Raw genomic sequence first — 18,379 nt, forward strand, 5'->3', positions numbered from 1 at the left:
TATTGGGGGGGTCCGGGGGGGGTTCGAAAACCATTTGCCTCACGCAGTGCAACACATCTCCTTCGCATAGAGTTGATCAGGTTGTTGATTGTGGCCTGTGGAATGTTGGTCCACTCCTCTTCAATGGCTGTGCGAAGTTGCTGGATATTGGCAGGAACTGGAACACGCTGTTGTATACGCCTATCCAGAGCATCCCAAACATGCTCAATGGGTGACATGTTCGGTGAGTATGCTGGCCATGCAAGAACTGAGATGTTTTCAGCTTCCAGGAACTGTGTACAGATCCTTGCAACATGGGGCCGTGCATTATCATGCTGCAACATGAGGTGATGGTCGTGGATGAATGGCACAACGATGGGCCTCAGGATCTCGTCACGGTATCTCTGTGCATTCAAAATGCCATCAATAAAATGCACCTGTGTTTGTTGTCCATAAGATACGCCTGCCCATACCATAACGCCACCATGGGCCACTCGATCCACAATGTTGACATCAGCAAACCGCTCACCCACACGACGCCATACACGCTGTCTGCCATCTGCCCTGTACAGTGAAAACCGGGATTCTTCCGTGAAGAGAACACCTCTCCAAAGTGCCAGACACCATCGAATGTGAGCATTTGCCCACTCAAGTCGGTTACAACGACGAACTGCAGTCATATCGAGACCCCGATGAGGACGACGAGCATGCAGATGAGCTTCCCTGAGACGGTTTCTGACAGTTTGTGCGGAAATTCTTTGGTTATGCAAACCGATTGTTGCAGCAGCTGTCCGGGTGGCTGATCTCAGACGATCTTGGAGGTGAAGATGCTGGATGTGGAGGTCCTGGGCTGGTGTGGTTACACGTGGTCTGCGGTTGCGAGGCCGGTTGGATTCACTGCCAAATTCTCTGAAACGCCTTTGGAGATGGCTTATGGTAGAGAAATGAACATTCAATTCACGGGTAACAGCTCTGGTGGACATAATAAGACAATAAGTGTTTAAAGTTGATTCTGCTGGTATAAGGAAACAGTTGAAGTGATCGCGCCGGAGCACACACACACACACACACACACAAAACACATCGGTTCCAGCATTGCTAACTTGACAGCACAGTTGGTACTTTATCAAAATAAAATACAGTGAACCAAACATCAGCGCGCCCTCCTCTGTGTCACTGTTGGAATGCGACTGAAGTACAAAGCCTATCATTTACATAATTAGGGCTGGACCAGAATATTCGATTATTCGAATATTCGTTTGGTGGGTTGGCATTCGATTTTCAATTTTGAGATTCGAATATTCTTTTTTTTTTTTTCTTCACTAACACCTGGCATCCCCCGCGAAACGTTCTTATTCGCGCTTGAATATGAATCGCCCACGAGTGAACATCATGAAAGTCATAATTCAGTTCATTTGGAAGAGAAGACAAAAATGCCGAAGACCTCAGCTGTGTGGGAGCACTTTAAATTGAGTGAGGACAAAACAAAGGTAGTTTGCCAAATATGTGATTTGAAATTGGCCTACCACAGCAGTACATCAAGTTTGAAATCACCCGAGTTCTGTAAGTAGTATGCCTAGTATATTGTTGGTGTAAAAAAATTAGCTGCTTTTATCCGCCATGTTAATCAGTAATTTAAACAGACCTGTGTGTTTTGTATCACTAGTGCAGTGTCCGTTCTAGGAGCATATAAGTATCTGCCCGTGTGAGGCGCGCTACTTCCGGCTCGCGCTGTTCTGTAGTTTATTAAAAGTTTATTAATTCTGAACGTGTCGCGTGTTCAAATTGCACCAAAATGCGACACTGCACTCCCTTGTAGGGGTGGGCGTATCGATCCTAATATCGATAGTATCGATACCAATGTTGGTATTGGTATCGGATCGATACTAGCCTGATAAGATCGATATTTTTGGTTAATTTTTTCTCCTATACACTTAATACATTGTTTAATACGTTCAACAAAGTGTAGACGTGTCTGTGGGTGTATATTCCGCTCTTTTCACATCTAGTATGCAAACATCGCTACGCTGTTTTGTTGTCATGCCATCACGTGACCCAGCGGCTCAAGCGCAAGTGGATACAGCGAGTGATGGAACGGCAGAACCCCGAGCTACAGAAGAAATGAAAAAGGGAGGAAGGAAATCCTTCACATAGTGCATATTGTATATAATTGTATACCGAATTTGTCCTTTTTATGCAGTATCACTGTAAGGTGTATACTGAGTTTGGCCTTTTAATATTATTTCTTAATGCATTTAGCCACTTTAAATGTTTTCATTATAACAGTTTTCTATGGGAGTAAAATGCTTAGCATGTAATTTAGCATGTTTGCATATATATTCTGGGCTCAGCTGCTTGCCACATATTATATTTTATTAACAAACTGTATACAGAATTTAGTCTATTTATTTATTTGGTCTTTAGCACTGTCTTCCTCCATTGCACCATATTAAATGTTTTTATATTGCAATGAGAGAAAATGAAATTCGGCGTGTTGCATTCATGTTCTGGGTTCATCTGCTTACCTGTTCATACAGTACATAGTAGGCCTATATATTTTTTATAAACTATACAGAATTTGGCCTTTTCATATCACAGTTTTTTATTGAAATAATAACAAATATTACAGTATGTATAAAACAAAGAGAAAATACAGTACTTACATAACATCCGAAAATCCTTTCAATACTAAATGAGTTGTGGTTTAATAGGCCTAGTTCTTTTTCATATCACTGTCTTCATTCAATAAGCCACTTAAGTTAAACTTTTCTTTATAATGGTTTTCTATGGGAGGAAAATGCATAATGTGAAAACTTTGAGAGTTGCTTTCATATTCTGTACATATGCTAACTTGAAGGCCTATATCTAGTTGGCAACATTAATAAGGTGTATACTGAGTTTTGTCTTTTAATATTACGTTCTTAATTTATTAAGCCACGTTAATTATTTTTATAACTCTTTTCTATGGGAGGAAATACTTAACATGAAACTGTGCATTACTTTCATGTTCTGGGCTCCTCTGCTTGCAAAGTCCTTTTAGAAAGGCAAATAATATCCGTAGCTTTAAAGTGAATATAATATTAGTCACATCAACCTTAGTATTGTTAATTTTTTTAATTGTTGTTGGTCAATTAAATGTATGTTTTTTAAATGACAAGTATCGGTATCGGCGATACTGGCCCTATATTTACTCGGTATCGGATCGATACCAAAATTTTCAGTATCGCACACCCCTACTCCCTTGGGTCCGCAGCAACACACCCGCCACGCATGAAGTCGATTGGATGAACGGTTAAGGACATAATAAAAATGCATACAGACACACAGAGATTCCTGCCTTTATTAGAGAGAAGAATATGTTCAGCCCCCTCCCTCCGAAGCTTCGAATATTCGGTGTTGATTACTACCGAAGCTTCGAAGCTCAAAAAATTATATTCAGACCAGCCCTACACATAATACATAATAGTTTCGCATTCAGATACGTTACATCGCAAATATGGAAATATTAAGGAATATTTGGATTTGTGCCAAATGAGAGAGATGTGAGAGAGCACAAAGCTCCATTTCGCAAACATTTGAGTGCGCAAGCCTTTAAAGTATATTCATTTGTCAGTGAGAGATGTGTAAAGAATCAGCACATGGTCACTGTCTAGGGGGCTTTGTTTTCAAGTTTGCAACTTGGCATTCGCTGTTCTTCTGCTGGCGGTTATCAAACAGCGTTGCATTACTGCGGGCGCCCCCTTCTGGATTGGGTGTGAATTTCCTGTATTCGTTGTAAGGCCTCATGCACCGAACCGAGATGTCCGTACTGTGACGGTTCGGTACGAATATATGTATCATGCCACCCCTAATATATACATATATATATATATATATATATATATACACACACACACACACACACATATACATACATATATAATTTGTGTTATATGTATTAATTTTAAAATAGGTTAAATCTAAAAAAGTACTTATAAAAGCCAAAACGTAAAGCTACACTAAAGGGACACATGGGACAGCTTAATCAAGGCAAGTCACAGAAGCTATTGATGAATGATTTCAATTAAAAGACTGTGTGCTCATATGCCATAAATACACTATTGTAATCAGAGCCTGTACAAAAGATAGACACATCTTTAATCTCAGACAATTCCACCATGGGAGTACAGGCATCACACACAATGCTTGTGCTGATATAAAGCCTAAGTTGTGTACCACTGAGAAAAATGCAAAACAACAACAACAAAAGTGCAGCTCTGATACAAGATTGAGTCACGATTGCATTGCCTTTTTGTTAAGAGAGGTATTTGGGGCGGCTTGGGCTTAGTACACTAGACCTGTAAAAGGCCTTTGGGGTTCTGTGTTAATTGTTTCATGTAAACCACATTTTGTACTACAAGCAACGCAGGCTGACATGCTGGTGCTCAGGTCAACCCTGCACACAGATATGAACGATTGCAATAAAATATTAATGGGATATGCAAAGCAGCCAGGGAAATCACCACCAGTTTGGCTGAGGGAGTAAGACAGGTCTGTGAAATAAAAGGCATAGAAGATAAGAGTGATGTTACGTACATGAAACACTGAATAATGACTCAACAACTGGCTTCTATATCAGTCCAGAGCTCACAAACAACACAAAATGTACACAACCTGTTAAAATACAGAGGGCCAGTGCAACCTGGCCCACATAAAGAAAGAGCAAGAGATGAGTTCTGACCTTGTCAACTAATGTCCAGCATATATCCGGTTACCAGCCATGCCACTCTCAGCTCTTTCCCAGTACAGGAGTAGAAAGATATCGAGGAAGGTACAGAGACGAAACATAAGTGTGTTATAATGCCAACAATATTTTCTAAATCATAATGAAAAAAAAGTTATGCTAGAAAGGATGAAAATGATTAAAACTCTAGTTTGAATTTCTTAGAAATGCAGCCTACTCTTTGTATTCATGTTGTTTTCATATGGTTTTGAAAGGTCATTTTCAAGAAAAGTCCAATTTCAAGTCAAAAGTCAAAAATAAAAATAAAATAATAAAATAAAATGTTTTGGTGAAACATGAAGTTAAAGTTATTGACATATTTATTTTACAACTTAAATGTATCTAAGTGTACACATCTTATTCATTATTTTCCAGAAAGTTTAAATATATTTTTTCAAGGTATTTTTTTTTTTTTCAAATATCATGAATAATTAATTCATAAATATCATTGCATTTTGGGAAGTCACCTCAAATGACATTTTACAACCTTTGCTAACCTTGTCTTGTTATAAAAATGTCAAACAATGTGATATTTTAAGGACTTAAACTTTATTTTTATTAACTTTCTTTTCATCCTTTTAATGAGCCTTTTTTCATTGCGATATCACGACAGTTGTATCCTCATGACATTTTGACTATATGCACACCAAAAATATCATCCAGAAATGAAAAACATGCTCATTATAGAAGAGGTATATTCAAGTTATTGTATCTATAAATTGCATTTTTTACATAATTTTTAATAAATTCATACATCCAGACAAAAATGAGCATCAAGTCATTGACCTATATAAAAATTTGTACACTGCAGCATCTTTTGTAACATCATAACACCAATAGAAGGTACTAGTAGCTTTAAACTGTCACAAATTGCGATTCTAAGATCATTATGAACATTCACTTAAATGTGCGAATTCAGCATTATATCCATGACATGTACATCAAATAGATGAAAAGTCTCTCTATTCTTAGTAGCACAGTTATCTTCCTCCTTAGTTCTGAGGGAAAGTCTATGCATATATAGGCACAGGGCCCAACGCCACTTTCATCTCCAGGCACAGGACTGGAGACGGGCATATCTGCTGTTGCCAGGAGCAACATTTGGTTCACTTAGAGAGCCCGGTGCCTCCTGCTTTCTCTCCATTTCAGATAAAGCCACTCAGCTAGATTTCCCCTCAGAGATATGGGCAGCCACAACTTGGCCTTCAGAGAAGCAATGCATCAGCCAACAATAAGCAGCTACAGATATGACCAAACAACAGACGTCACGATTTAGACACAATGGAAAATTGGCCGAGACACATCAGAATTCAGGTTAAAGCACAGTGTGCAAAATGTGCATGTATGCAGAAATGGTCTTTCATGCCAAGATGGCGATCGATCGTGTAGGTTTGGGTTCATTTTTCTTAAATACTCGAATCAAAGGTTTTATCACATTCAGTGTGTTCAGCATTTGTTAAACATCAGCGTTCTGCTTAACTGATATTGAGTGGCAATGAATCTACAGCATCATAGAAAAATAAATTATACTTTACTAAGTTGTAATTTAATGTGATGAAAGAGACAGAAAACTATGAATAGAACCAGTTCAATTCATAAACAAATGGCATTTTTAATGAATCTGTGAATGAAAATAATTAAACAAATAAGCCAAACTTGTGGTTCTTGACATGAATGAATCTGTATGACAAATGACTGAATCAGTGAAAGCTCCTCTTGACTTACTCACTGAATCTTAATGATTCACTGAATCAGTCAGAAAAGTTCTCGTCTTACCCACTGAATCAGTCTAATAATTCAATGAACCAGTCGGAGTGTTTTTTTTTTTTTACTTACCCAGGCTTATCAATCGACTCACTGAATCTGTCATAGCAGTCTTGACTTATTCATTCAATCATTTTTTTCATCATTGAAATATCATAAAATTTTAAGTTAATGTTTACTAAGCATGCACTCTGAATTTGTATGGGGCCATCTCAAACATAACCCAATTATAAATCAGACAGAGAACAAAAATGAGCATAGCAGTCCCTCTTCAACAGTTGACTTAAATCTTTCCGTCTTTATTCGAGCCTGATTCTATGTAGGGCAGCTAAGAAATGCTCCCTGTGATACGGAGTGTAAAATTATACCTAAGTGTTCAGAGTGAGGGCTTTTTTCTCTCTTTCTGCTAACATGATGTGTTAAGCATGGTAGTGTGAGGAGAGATAAAGCACTTCCTTGTTCATTTTCATGCGCTACCTTAAGTAGATCTCTGGGGAAGCTTCAGGCCTCAGAGGAGGCAGCAGGTATGAGATTCCTCTGCTTCACACACATCCAAACGTGCCTCAGTTCTTTACATCTCACATAACATACTTATCCCCTCTCAAGAATAGACAAATATATAACACTGGGGAACACAGAGTGAATTTTTTTTTTTTCTTTCTGAAGAATACTCCCTGTCATTACCATCAACTGTTGTGGACTCAAATTGAGAAAAAAAATAAAATACAATAGTAAAATAATTTTAAATTTTACATTTTATATTATACTTTATCTGAATAATGTTGGGGTGGAACTGCTACTGTCCTAACTAGTAGCGTCACAAAACACTGCAAAGCTGATTTGTGTAATACTGAAATGCACGTCACTTTACAGCTTGCATATGAAAATATATATTTTTAATTTTAATGAATCAGTTAATTGAGATGGTTTAAACTAATGGTTTGGGGGAAATATTTTGAGTCCCTGCACAGATGCCTATGCAACATTTTGTCATTTTACTGGGTTTTTGTATTATTATTATTATTAGTATTAATATTTTTGTAACAAAACATTCAGTGAAATTATTTGGTGAATTTAGATTCAGGAAAAATAATTCTGCTTCAAGTTAGTTAATTAGTTACTTCAGAAACAAAGTATGTAGCAGATAATATTACATGCACTTTTACGGAAAAAGTTTTTTAGCAATAGTTCACTCAAAACCATGAGTGTAACATACAACTTTTTATAAGAAATTTGATAGCTTTGTGTGAAAAATATACTGAAATTTAAGCTGTTATTCACTGAATACCTTGACTGACAGCCATAGTCACTATTTGCATTCACTGAATGGAACAGACCAGCTGTGGCATTCTGTTATAAACAATACTTTTTGCATTCTAAAAAACAAATGAAAGATACGTAAATAAATGTAGGTATTAGTGCATTGTAAAAAAAAAAAAATAAAAATAAAAAAACTCTTACAAAGAGGAACTTGAGAACATTACACAGGCTAAATGTTAGCAAATACATGAACGTATTGAGAAGGCTCACAATTAGTAACCTTTCTGACACGAATGTAATCAAAATCAATGACGTGTCCAAAACTATAATTGCCACTCCTAAACTGCTTCAATAGCAATAACGCTGTTGACAAAACCTACAGCACAGCAAAAACCTCCTCTGCTGTCCACAGCCTTCTTGCATCTTTTATATAAAGGAACTACGTGTAATTCCAATGTAGGGAGAGATTTGTGATACAAATCCATGAATATGCAGCGCTTCCTCGATAAGATGGACCATCCTTTGGCGGAGTCGTGATGTTCGGCGCCTCCTCACATCTTTAGTCTTATATCAGGTGCATCCCCACATCCCGGGCTAAATACGCTATTAGCGCTGATCAGTGGGTAAGATAATCCAGGTTATAAATATGAGGCTAGGTGAGAGTGCCTTTGGGCTAATGCTATATGAATAAGACATGGCCTATATTTTTGTCCTAGGCATAGACATGGTTTATGGGACATAGCCCACATTGTGAAATCCAATCAAAGGCACAGTCACAGAACCCTGCGTTCATTGGAGCTCCAACCCGCGCTGACTTACAGCCACGGCGCTACGCCGAGACTCCAGCAGCGTGTGGGGGAAAGAAAGAAAGAAAAATGACACCATATGTACGACGAAATAGCATTTTAAAAGACCACCCTCACGCTGCACAACAAAGACTAACACTCTGCAATTAGTCTAATTAATGTAAAACAATGGGCCGCATGGCCACTTATCAAATTGATTGTTCTCCCTATCGAAGGGGGAGTGCAGTAGGCCTGGCCTTGTAAAGGGCGACTAATTTCGGGAGATGATTGGAGTTGTCACGTTGCTGCGGGCCAATTACCTCCTGACTCCGGTCACGGACGGCAGACGAGATAATTAGCATGCATTTAAGAGGCGCACTTACCGCCCATATTCTAATTAGCTGCGTGTTGCCATAATATGGAAAGTGAGGGTGGACATCTCCAGAACTTTAGAGATTCGGAGCGGGGTTTGAGGGACAACAGTCCGTCCCCTCTGATCATAATGAGGGTTTTTTTTTTTTTTTCCTCAGCCCGTCTCAAGCAGCTTAAAGGAGCCACTTTTCTCAGAGTCCTATAAACTGTCTTCCTCTCATCTGTAGCCACCGCAAATCCATCATTAATCCTTTCAATTAATTTATTCTAGCGGGCTTCTCTCAAGCTTTAGCCCTCATGATTTCACATTAGTACAGAACGGTGAAGCGCTTCTCTCTCACTGACGCTCATATAGTCACCAAAAAGGTAATGGGAGGCAAGTTTAAAATATAAATAAATAAAGCGAGGGTGGCATTTGCTGGAATGATAGTGCGTGTCCTGCGGGATGTGAGGAACTCACATTGTTTCTTGTGTGGCTGACCCTTGAGAGAGGATTCGCCTGCTGCCTTTATCCTCCACATTCTCTTAATGGCCGTTTTACACTTTTAATTAATTCCATTTGACACCATTGAGACTCCTCATATACATGTTAATTGCAATAGGAAGGATGGCGGAAGGAGGAGGGGTAGCATAGTTTTTGGTAGAGCACTGCTCTCTTCCTCTCATCTGAGCCTAAAATACGTTTGGAGTAAGAATTAAATGATTGACTAAAGGATTTAGCCCAAAACTAGTAGAGAATATAAATCTAAAGGCTATTCGCTGTTGCTACAGTGCTACTGCACTGCAAAAAAATGCTTTTCTTACTTAGATTTTTTGTGTTGTTTCCAGCCAAAATATCTAAAAATTCTTAAATCAAGAAGGATTTTCTAGACAAGTAAAAATTATTGTCTTGCTTTCAGAAAAATAATCTGCCAATGGAGTAAGCAAAATAATCTTGTTTTCTGTTTGAAATAAGATAATTTTGCTTACCCCATTGGCAGATTATTTTGCTCCAAGCAAAAACTCGCTTAATTTTTACTTGTTTTTTCTGAAAACAAGACAATAATTTAATAAGGCAAAATAATAAGACAAAATATCTAAAATAATCTCTTGATTTTTTTATTTTTTTTGATATTTTGTCTGGAAACAAGACAAAAAAATCTAAGAAAAGCATTTTTTTTTCAGTGTGTGTCATCTTATTCTCACTTTAAGATATGTTCTTCATCAGGGTAACATATGTTCTGTCCATCAAACTGACAAAAGCAAGAGCTCCAGGCTGAATTAAACACTTTTTACATTGTCGGTAGAGAGCGAATGACTAATGAAGATTGTCTTTTATCGTCTTTTGAAAGCAAGTTCAAGCTGCCCCAACTAACACCAACATTTCAGATATTTTCAGTTGGCTGATGGATTTAAAATGCTACAAAATACAAATGTCAGGGTGAAATCATTGATCCAACAAAACTTAATAACTAACTGCTGGAAGTTGGTGTTTGTTGGACATGCGTGAACTAACCTTTCAGGGGATTTGCTCTACAATTAATACATTTTGATTTCGATTTATTATTTATTTTATGCAAAGTACGCCACTATTCTGAATACTGTCCTCCTTTAATGTCTGTGGTGACTACGGTCCTGCAGGAAATGTTATATTTTTATTATTTTACATTATTACTATTTTTTTCTTCAAAAGATTCTAAAACTTTTACATTTGGTCACCCCTAATCTTGAATATGTGGTTACTTATTTAATTTTTTAAAAATCTCAGTAATGTTTTTTTTTTTTTTAAATGAAAGATTTAAAACATGCTCTATTCTCTCTTTTGTATTCTATACAATTCTATTCTGTTCTACTCTTCTCTGTTGTATTCTATGCTACTCTATTCCAATTCTAATTATTCTATTTCTTTATTAAGATCTATTTCATTCTATCTATTCCATTCTACACTGTGCTACTCAATTCTTGCATTAAAATTCAAAAATAGATATGTGGTTTAAGTATCAGTGGTTTTTAGCTATTCTGTTCTATTTTTTCTCTATTCTGTTCTATTCTACTCAATTCCATTTTACTCCATGCTATTCTATTATTATGATATATTAGGATGCAACAATAACTGGCAAATGATTTCATTCTTAGCCTCATCCACTTTGAAGATGGAAATTCAGTTTATTAAATAACTTACAGCTCTAATTAACTGCCTCTACATGTAAATGATGACAGCCTCATTATCAGTTATTATCAGTTATTGCACCGACTACACTGATGACAGGGTCTTAGAGGAAGAGACTAGTTTGTACACACACGACAGTAAGCGACAGTAACATGATTCTTTGGGGTCTTAATGAAAAGTCTATATCATACTTTGGTTAAACTCAGTGGTAGTGTAAAAAACACCTTCTTTACCCTGTCAAAATCAGTTCTGTGTTCAGCACGCTGTTCTAGTTCATGTTGCTTTAAATCCTAGTGAGCTCTGCTGACTCCGCCCCTCTCTTCCGTGGAGTGACGAGCAGACCATAGATTCTGTAGATTCCCTATTCGACCACTCCAGATACGTTGACGCGTCAGCCATCTCGCATTCACCATAATAATCAATGACTATTCAAAGATATACAAGCATATAACTTGCTGTTGTAGACGCACACAGTCAATGCGCTCAAAGATTCGCAGACCGTTCCAAAATTGGCGGCTGGCTTATGTATCACGGCCCATAGAAACAGTCCATAATGAGGCATCTAGGTATATACAGTATATCTATGGAGCATACTAAACTTCAGCCACGGAACTGGCTAACTAACACATTATTAGGAAAGGCGATTTGCAAAGATTCATAAAAACCCTTAGACTCACTTATTCTGTAGATAAAGCTGGATCACGAATGATTCGCGCGAACAAAACGCATTTAGGCAGATTGGGAATCGGCACATTCCCTTCAAAACGAAAGTAAAGTTAATCCTCTGCGTCTTCAGCGGCTCAGATGTCCGGAGTAAATGACGACTGCTATATTCATTATTACTTCCAACAACAAAACGCCTCAATCGCTTAATCGGAGACATCTTGTCTTCCCCTGCACTGGAGCTGACACAATGGCAGACAGCTCTCAGCTCACTCAGGGCGGGTCTAAGGTAAGACGGCCTTGTCAATTAACTATCGTGGGAGCGGCCTGCGCAGAACTACATCATTCTGACAGGAGTCTCAGAACAGCCTGATTTGAGAAAGGAGATTTTTAAAGTGCCCCTATTATGCCATTTTTAAGGTTGCTAATATTGTTTTATGAGTCTCCTAAAACAGGTTTACATGCATCCAAGGTCAAAAAACACTTTAGTTTTCTCAAAAAATCGATTTAATTTGACCTCATTTCTAAATGATTCGTAAACGACTCGTGCAAAGCAATTCAAAGAATCAGTCTCTCTAAACCCCTCCTTTCCATGAGCCCTCACTGCTGTGATTGGTCAGATGGCGCAGTCCTTTGTGATTGGTCTACCGCATACAGCGCGTGTCGGAAACAAAAACGGCCATTGCCATAACGGAATGACTGGAGACTTGTCAATACATAGAAAAGATGGTATTGATTGTACCTTACCAATTCGAGTCAGAGTCTGATGATGAAACGGCTGAAGTGGCTGATCAACAAGAGCAGAAGCAGGACGTTTCTCAGTGGTAAGTGTCAAGTTTGTGGTAATTATAAGATGAGATAAAACAAATTTACTGGCACAGCGTAAGATACAGCGTCTTCTCGACATGATGTTAACCACACGGAAATTTTTACTGTGTTTGTGGACGGGCAAGTTGTTTGCGAGAACGTGGGCGGACATTATGCAAATGTGTTACTTTGTGATGTACAGCCGTAACAGAACAAGATTTGAATTCCTGACAACTCGTTTAGGCGATTATGAGCCGACTCTTTTTTTTTTTTGATAGACAATAACTTTATCATGCACTGTTGGCTTCACAACTTTGCAGATAGTTTATGTTCACATACAGCTACATGACACACTGCATGAAAGGTAATATTCGAAAAGGCATAACAGGGGCACTTTAAAATAGGGACTTAATTTTTATCATTATAGGATGGATGTGTACACACACTTCCAACACACATCTATGTTCAAACAACTTGTAAAGTGAATTTTGTATCCGATGACCCCTGTAACATTGTTAAACAGTATCACACACAGCACACACCTACATCCTGATCTTTCTGTAAACACTGCATTATTTCCCACCCTACACTTCTTTTTAACGTGAACATGCTGCGCTCTTCCACGGCACACTTTTGCTGACAGCTCCTCATTCAGCGCTGCTGTAATACAGCGGTTCCAAACAACAGGCCGATGTGTCTCGGCAGAAGTGAGATTTAAAAAGGGAACGACTGAGAGACTGAGAGATGGAGGAGATGGCGAGTGGAGGCTGACAGGAGAGGCAGGAGCCGGTGCACTTGGAGGAGCTGTCTAACAAGGTGCTGAGCACAGAAACCCAAGGGAGTCTCTGCTCTCTTACCCCTCAAGATTAGATGCTGGCAGTCAAGCAGGACATGGGAACAATGCGAAGGGGCGCTGGGGAGAGGGAGGTCCCCGAAAACAAGTCAGTCCGCATGTCACTCTCTCTCGTTCTCTCTGTGGGAGCACATCTCTAAACATCTCCTTATGTCAGAACAAATTGCTCAAGCTTCAAATCTTACTCTTTGGATCCTGAAAAGGCAATACAGAATTAATATATGGCAGGGGGATGGATGGAGGGAGGGAGAGAGACAGAGGGAAATAAAGACACGTAATAACAGAACCAGAGCAGGACAGCAAAAACTATATAAATAAAGACCAAATACTATGTTGAGAAAAAGGGTGACTACTAATGAGCAAAAACACTGCACCAAGATAAAAACAAATTTCATATCATACATGCAGTAATCATACCAAATGTTGTCATTATCATATCAAACAATGCTTACAAATTATGTATTGCTATATTATATGAGATGTTTGGTAGATCGATTACTTTCCAAAATAATCAGACTGATTTTTGCATGGTGGTAATATGATAAAACCATATTTATATTTTTAAGGGTGGGCTCACATGACAGACCAGTAAGAATCTTAGCAACCACCTAGTAATGTCCTAGCAAAAAAAATTTTTTTTTTAAAAGCAAGGTCAGATTGCTGAGTGCAGTGTTGGTTAAAGTATTTACCTTACTTTTTGAATATTTCTTTATTTGTGAAAGAAATACAAGAAAAATAAAGAATTTCAAACCTTTTTTTCCCCCTTAAATGCACTAATTTTGTTTTAATAATAAATGAATATGTAATATATACATATTAATTAGTATTATATACAAAATATACATTATGAATGATGTAAAGTGTGTGTTTGTCTATATACACACTTTACACACAAACTTTTTGTACATATTTACTTTTTATATGCAGAAATGTGCATTTGTTTATCATATTTTACATCTTAGTTCAATTTTTTATCATATTATTGGCTTTATAATCGGGCATCTGCCACTCTGCTCTCATATTGGTCAACCACTACTAAACTCTTCCGAACACCCTAGCAACCACATAGCAACATGCTAAAAACCATTCAGAACACTTCAAACATTGTTGTCACCACTCACATTCTCAAAATCACATCTCCATGTTACCAAAAGAAAGAAAAAGAAAACGGTTCGTTCCTAATGCGTGACTCAACCAAAGGCTTTAGAGTGGCTCAAGACATTACAATCCTTTCCCACTGACACCAGTTGATGAAATCCAGATGGCTACTTTTGCCTGACCACTCAGCCATCACTGGTATTTGCACCACTGGCCACACGGCACACGCTCCAGCTGCCACTGCCATAGTTCATCTTATATGGCTGGAAAAAAAATGTCTTGTGGTCACCTATATACTACTGTTGACAACTGTAAGACAATGTACTTTTTGGGTTTTGCAAGTGAATCATTGCCCTTTAGTGACAGGTGCTTGTGTAAGCTGACTGTTCAGTTTGAGAGTGCTGTTTTGATAGAGAGGTGGGACTTTATCTCTGTCTTACTCTTTCTGTCTGACCTTACTTTCCCTGTGATCACTCTTTCCTTCAAAGCCATTAGGGTCCGATTTCGCTCACCTTATATAGGAAGACGCTGCCCTTGAAGAATACATGGAGTCCTTAAGCCAATGTAGACTCACCACCTAGAGTGCTTTAAAAGGATGTAGAGGAGTTGTCTGCACAGTACACACACACACACACACACACACACACACAGTTCAACATATTTGCATTCATTCAGGCCTCAGGCTACATCTTTAAAGTAGTAAATAATGTGGCTTTATTTTATACTAACTTTTATACTAATTTAAATTCCTGTTGTTTATCACATAAATATATCTTATGACTTCAGAAGTCTTATACAGGGGCTTACGTATTCTTATATTCAGGAGTATAGTACACAAGTCATATGTACCACCTTAATGATAATTTTATGGTCCTTGTGTAATTTTTAAAGATATTTTATTTAAATTTAATATAAAAAATATATATATATATATATATATATATATATATATATATATATATATATATATATATATATTATAACAGTGAAAGCACAAATTTAAAGTAAAAAGTACAATAATGAACAGACAATATAAGTTAATTTTATAAACTTATTTTAAAAATAAAAATGACAAGTACATGTAATAATATATTTAAAGTAAAAATAATTCATTTCTGGGTAAACTATTCCTTTAAAAATATCATAAAGTATTTCCAACCCTTACTGACTGATACAACCACAATATTTTCTAAACATGCAAAGCAAGTAAGCGATCAGTAAAAATTTTCCATTTGTATTTTACAGAACTATGTCATATGTGAATATACACAAATTTTATTTCATTGAATTGAAATTAATTTAATAATACTTTTATAAAAAAATATTTTAAAAAATTAATTATTTTTATTTAAAATGATGTTTGTACATAAAGAGTATTATTTATCTCCTATTAATATTTTGTTAAATAAGAGATTACTCAATTTGAGTGTGTTGATCATTTGGTAATTAAAAAACTATATTTTTATTTAATAAAAAAGAAGAGTTTGTCCTTGTCCCTTGAATGGTTGCCCACCCTGTCGTATTGGGGAATCCGCCCCTTTAAGAAAAGGCCATCCCCTTTAGTGACATCAGGACAACAGATTTTTTGTCTCTTCAGTGGCGGGAATTTCAACGGCTGAGGTGAGTAAGTTGGTGACTTTTCAATTGACAATTTTTTTTTGCACGAGTTTGCTTACTTGCTTTGCCAAAGCTTAACATGTCCACCCTGTCGGCATAAAATATGCCAGAAGTGATTAGAATACAGTATTTTCAAAATATGTAAGTTTAAATATACCAAATTCTCTTCAACAACCAGACTAAATATTTAGCTAGTCACAGTTTGTTGTAAGCTAATATGCTAACTGAAGCTCAAAATGTCCTCCCTGTCAGCCAGTTAGACTCGATAGAATGGACATAAACATGTCAGGGTGGACATAGCATTAATTTGCAGTTAATATTGCTAAAAACTAAAATGAATTTGGGGGGGGGGGGATATATCAATGTGACTGAGGATGTAATTATATTATTTATTATTACTATATTATTTTTTTAATAACCCTGTTTAGGAAAGGGACATCATACCTTTCAGAAAATATAATTTGCATCTTAATTTTGCAATGAAAACGTATTTAACAGTAATATATATATATATATATATATATATATATATATATATATATATATGTCCATGACAGGGTGGACATATCTTATGGCTTATGCTTCCAATAATGGAAGCATAATTATCTAAAAATGTGTGGGAGCTCAGCTAATATGTTTCTATAGTACTTGAGTGTCTACTATTTATGATACGACATAAAGTGAATGGGAAATTCAAACCAACATTTTTGAGTATTGTGAGGGTTGAAAGGCACTCTATGGTGATATTGACCCATTTATTAAAAAACAAGTAAATTTAATAAAATATTCAAGTAAAAACATATTAATTTCTGGGTAAACTATTTCTTAAAAAATGTACTGTAGGTCTTGTGATTAGAGGTCGACCGATTCATCGGTTTTGCCGATTAATCGGCACCGATAGTTGATTGCCACAACTATCGGTTATCGGCAAAAATCCATGCCGATAGTTTTCCGGTTTGCAACCGTTGGCGGAATGGCTGAGAAGGGTCCGCTGGCATTATACAGTACGAGAGCGGCCTCTAGAGGCGGAAATCACTGACAGCACGTGTTGTTTATTTTGACACGTGACACTGCGTGCTGCACAGAGCAGGAAACTCCAGACGCGCATTTAAATGCAGCCGACAGAAAAGCCTGCCACGGAACAGAGAGCCATTCACATAGTTTTCTATTAAATTACATTATATTTGTCCCAAATCGTTGTGAATGTATATAATGACTTCACCCTAGGCTATAAATTATGTATTGTGCATTTTTCAGCAAAACGTTTGTCTTTCTGTGGCTCTAATAAAGTCGGTATGCTTCATGTAGAGAGCTGTAATAGATCACGCGTTCTCTTTCCACTTGCTCTGTTTTTTTAAACACTGAACTTCAAACTCATTTATGCCACATTGTTCATTCTTGAAGCAAACTTGTGTCCATTTGGTGATTTAAATAAATTGTTTTAGACCGCCACTTGATTTGAACGCAAAGCGTCTGGTGTGTGTGTGTGCGTGTGTGTGATACCTCTGAGTTCTCCTAGATGCAGCGCTGCGCGACTAACTTTTTTTGTTTTTGATTAGATAATTATCAAGTGTTAAAAAATAGAAGCAAATAAAGTGTGTGAGTACACATACAATATCCATATGTATGTAATTTTAATGCTATGGCCTTGTGTAGATATTTAAACATGGCCATCTTTAAGCATGACTGTTGAAATTAAATGGTAACATTTAACAATAAAAGTCCATTCGTAGCATTAATGAAAACTGTAGAAGTATTGTTCCTTGTTAGAGTGTTTTCATTTCAACATTCACTATTAGCTACTGATAGGCTATATTTTTACATTTTAAAGTTTCTTCTTTTAACATTAGCAAATTATGAAATAACTTTAATGATCAATATAGTAAATAATATTAATATTTTTATTCATTTACAAAGTATGGTTCAGCACTGTTGCTGCTTTTTTTTTTTTTTAAATAGTAAAGCACTAGCTCTCTTTCAGTATCCATTTTGAAAACTATCGGTTGATTAATCGGTATCGGCCAGTGTGGTCCAACCTAGCTATCGGTATCGGTAAAATCCACCTCTACTTGTGATTACTTGAAAAGCAGCTAAATAAGACTGACAAACAAAACACAAGCAAAAAACTACACCTTTAACCAGTCTACTAATTAGCTCAGAGCTGTTAATGTGGTTAGTAAGTTAAGGAAGGGCTTTCGCTGGTTTATGGTTCATGCAGTTGCGTGTCCTGTAATGAAGCTTGCAGAGCCTTGTGTTAGATAAGCTTCCAC

At 37.0% G+C, this 18,379-nt stretch overlaps 1 protein-coding gene across 5 annotated transcripts in view; it reads right to left on the bottom strand.

The window, feature by feature from the left end:
* esrrga (estrogen-related receptor gamma a) overlaps nt 1-18,379 on the bottom strand; it is a 189,060-nt gene that overhangs the window by 94,975 nt on the left and 75,706 nt on the right. The gene's annotated exons all lie outside the window — the stretch shown is intronic.

Source organism: Onychostoma macrolepis, chromosome 17, assembly GCF_012432095.1.
Source record: "Onychostoma macrolepis isolate SWU-2019 chromosome 17, ASM1243209v1, whole genome shotgun sequence".
NCBI classification, from domain to species: domain Eukaryota; kingdom Metazoa; phylum Chordata; class Actinopteri; order Cypriniformes; family Cyprinidae; genus Onychostoma; species Onychostoma macrolepis.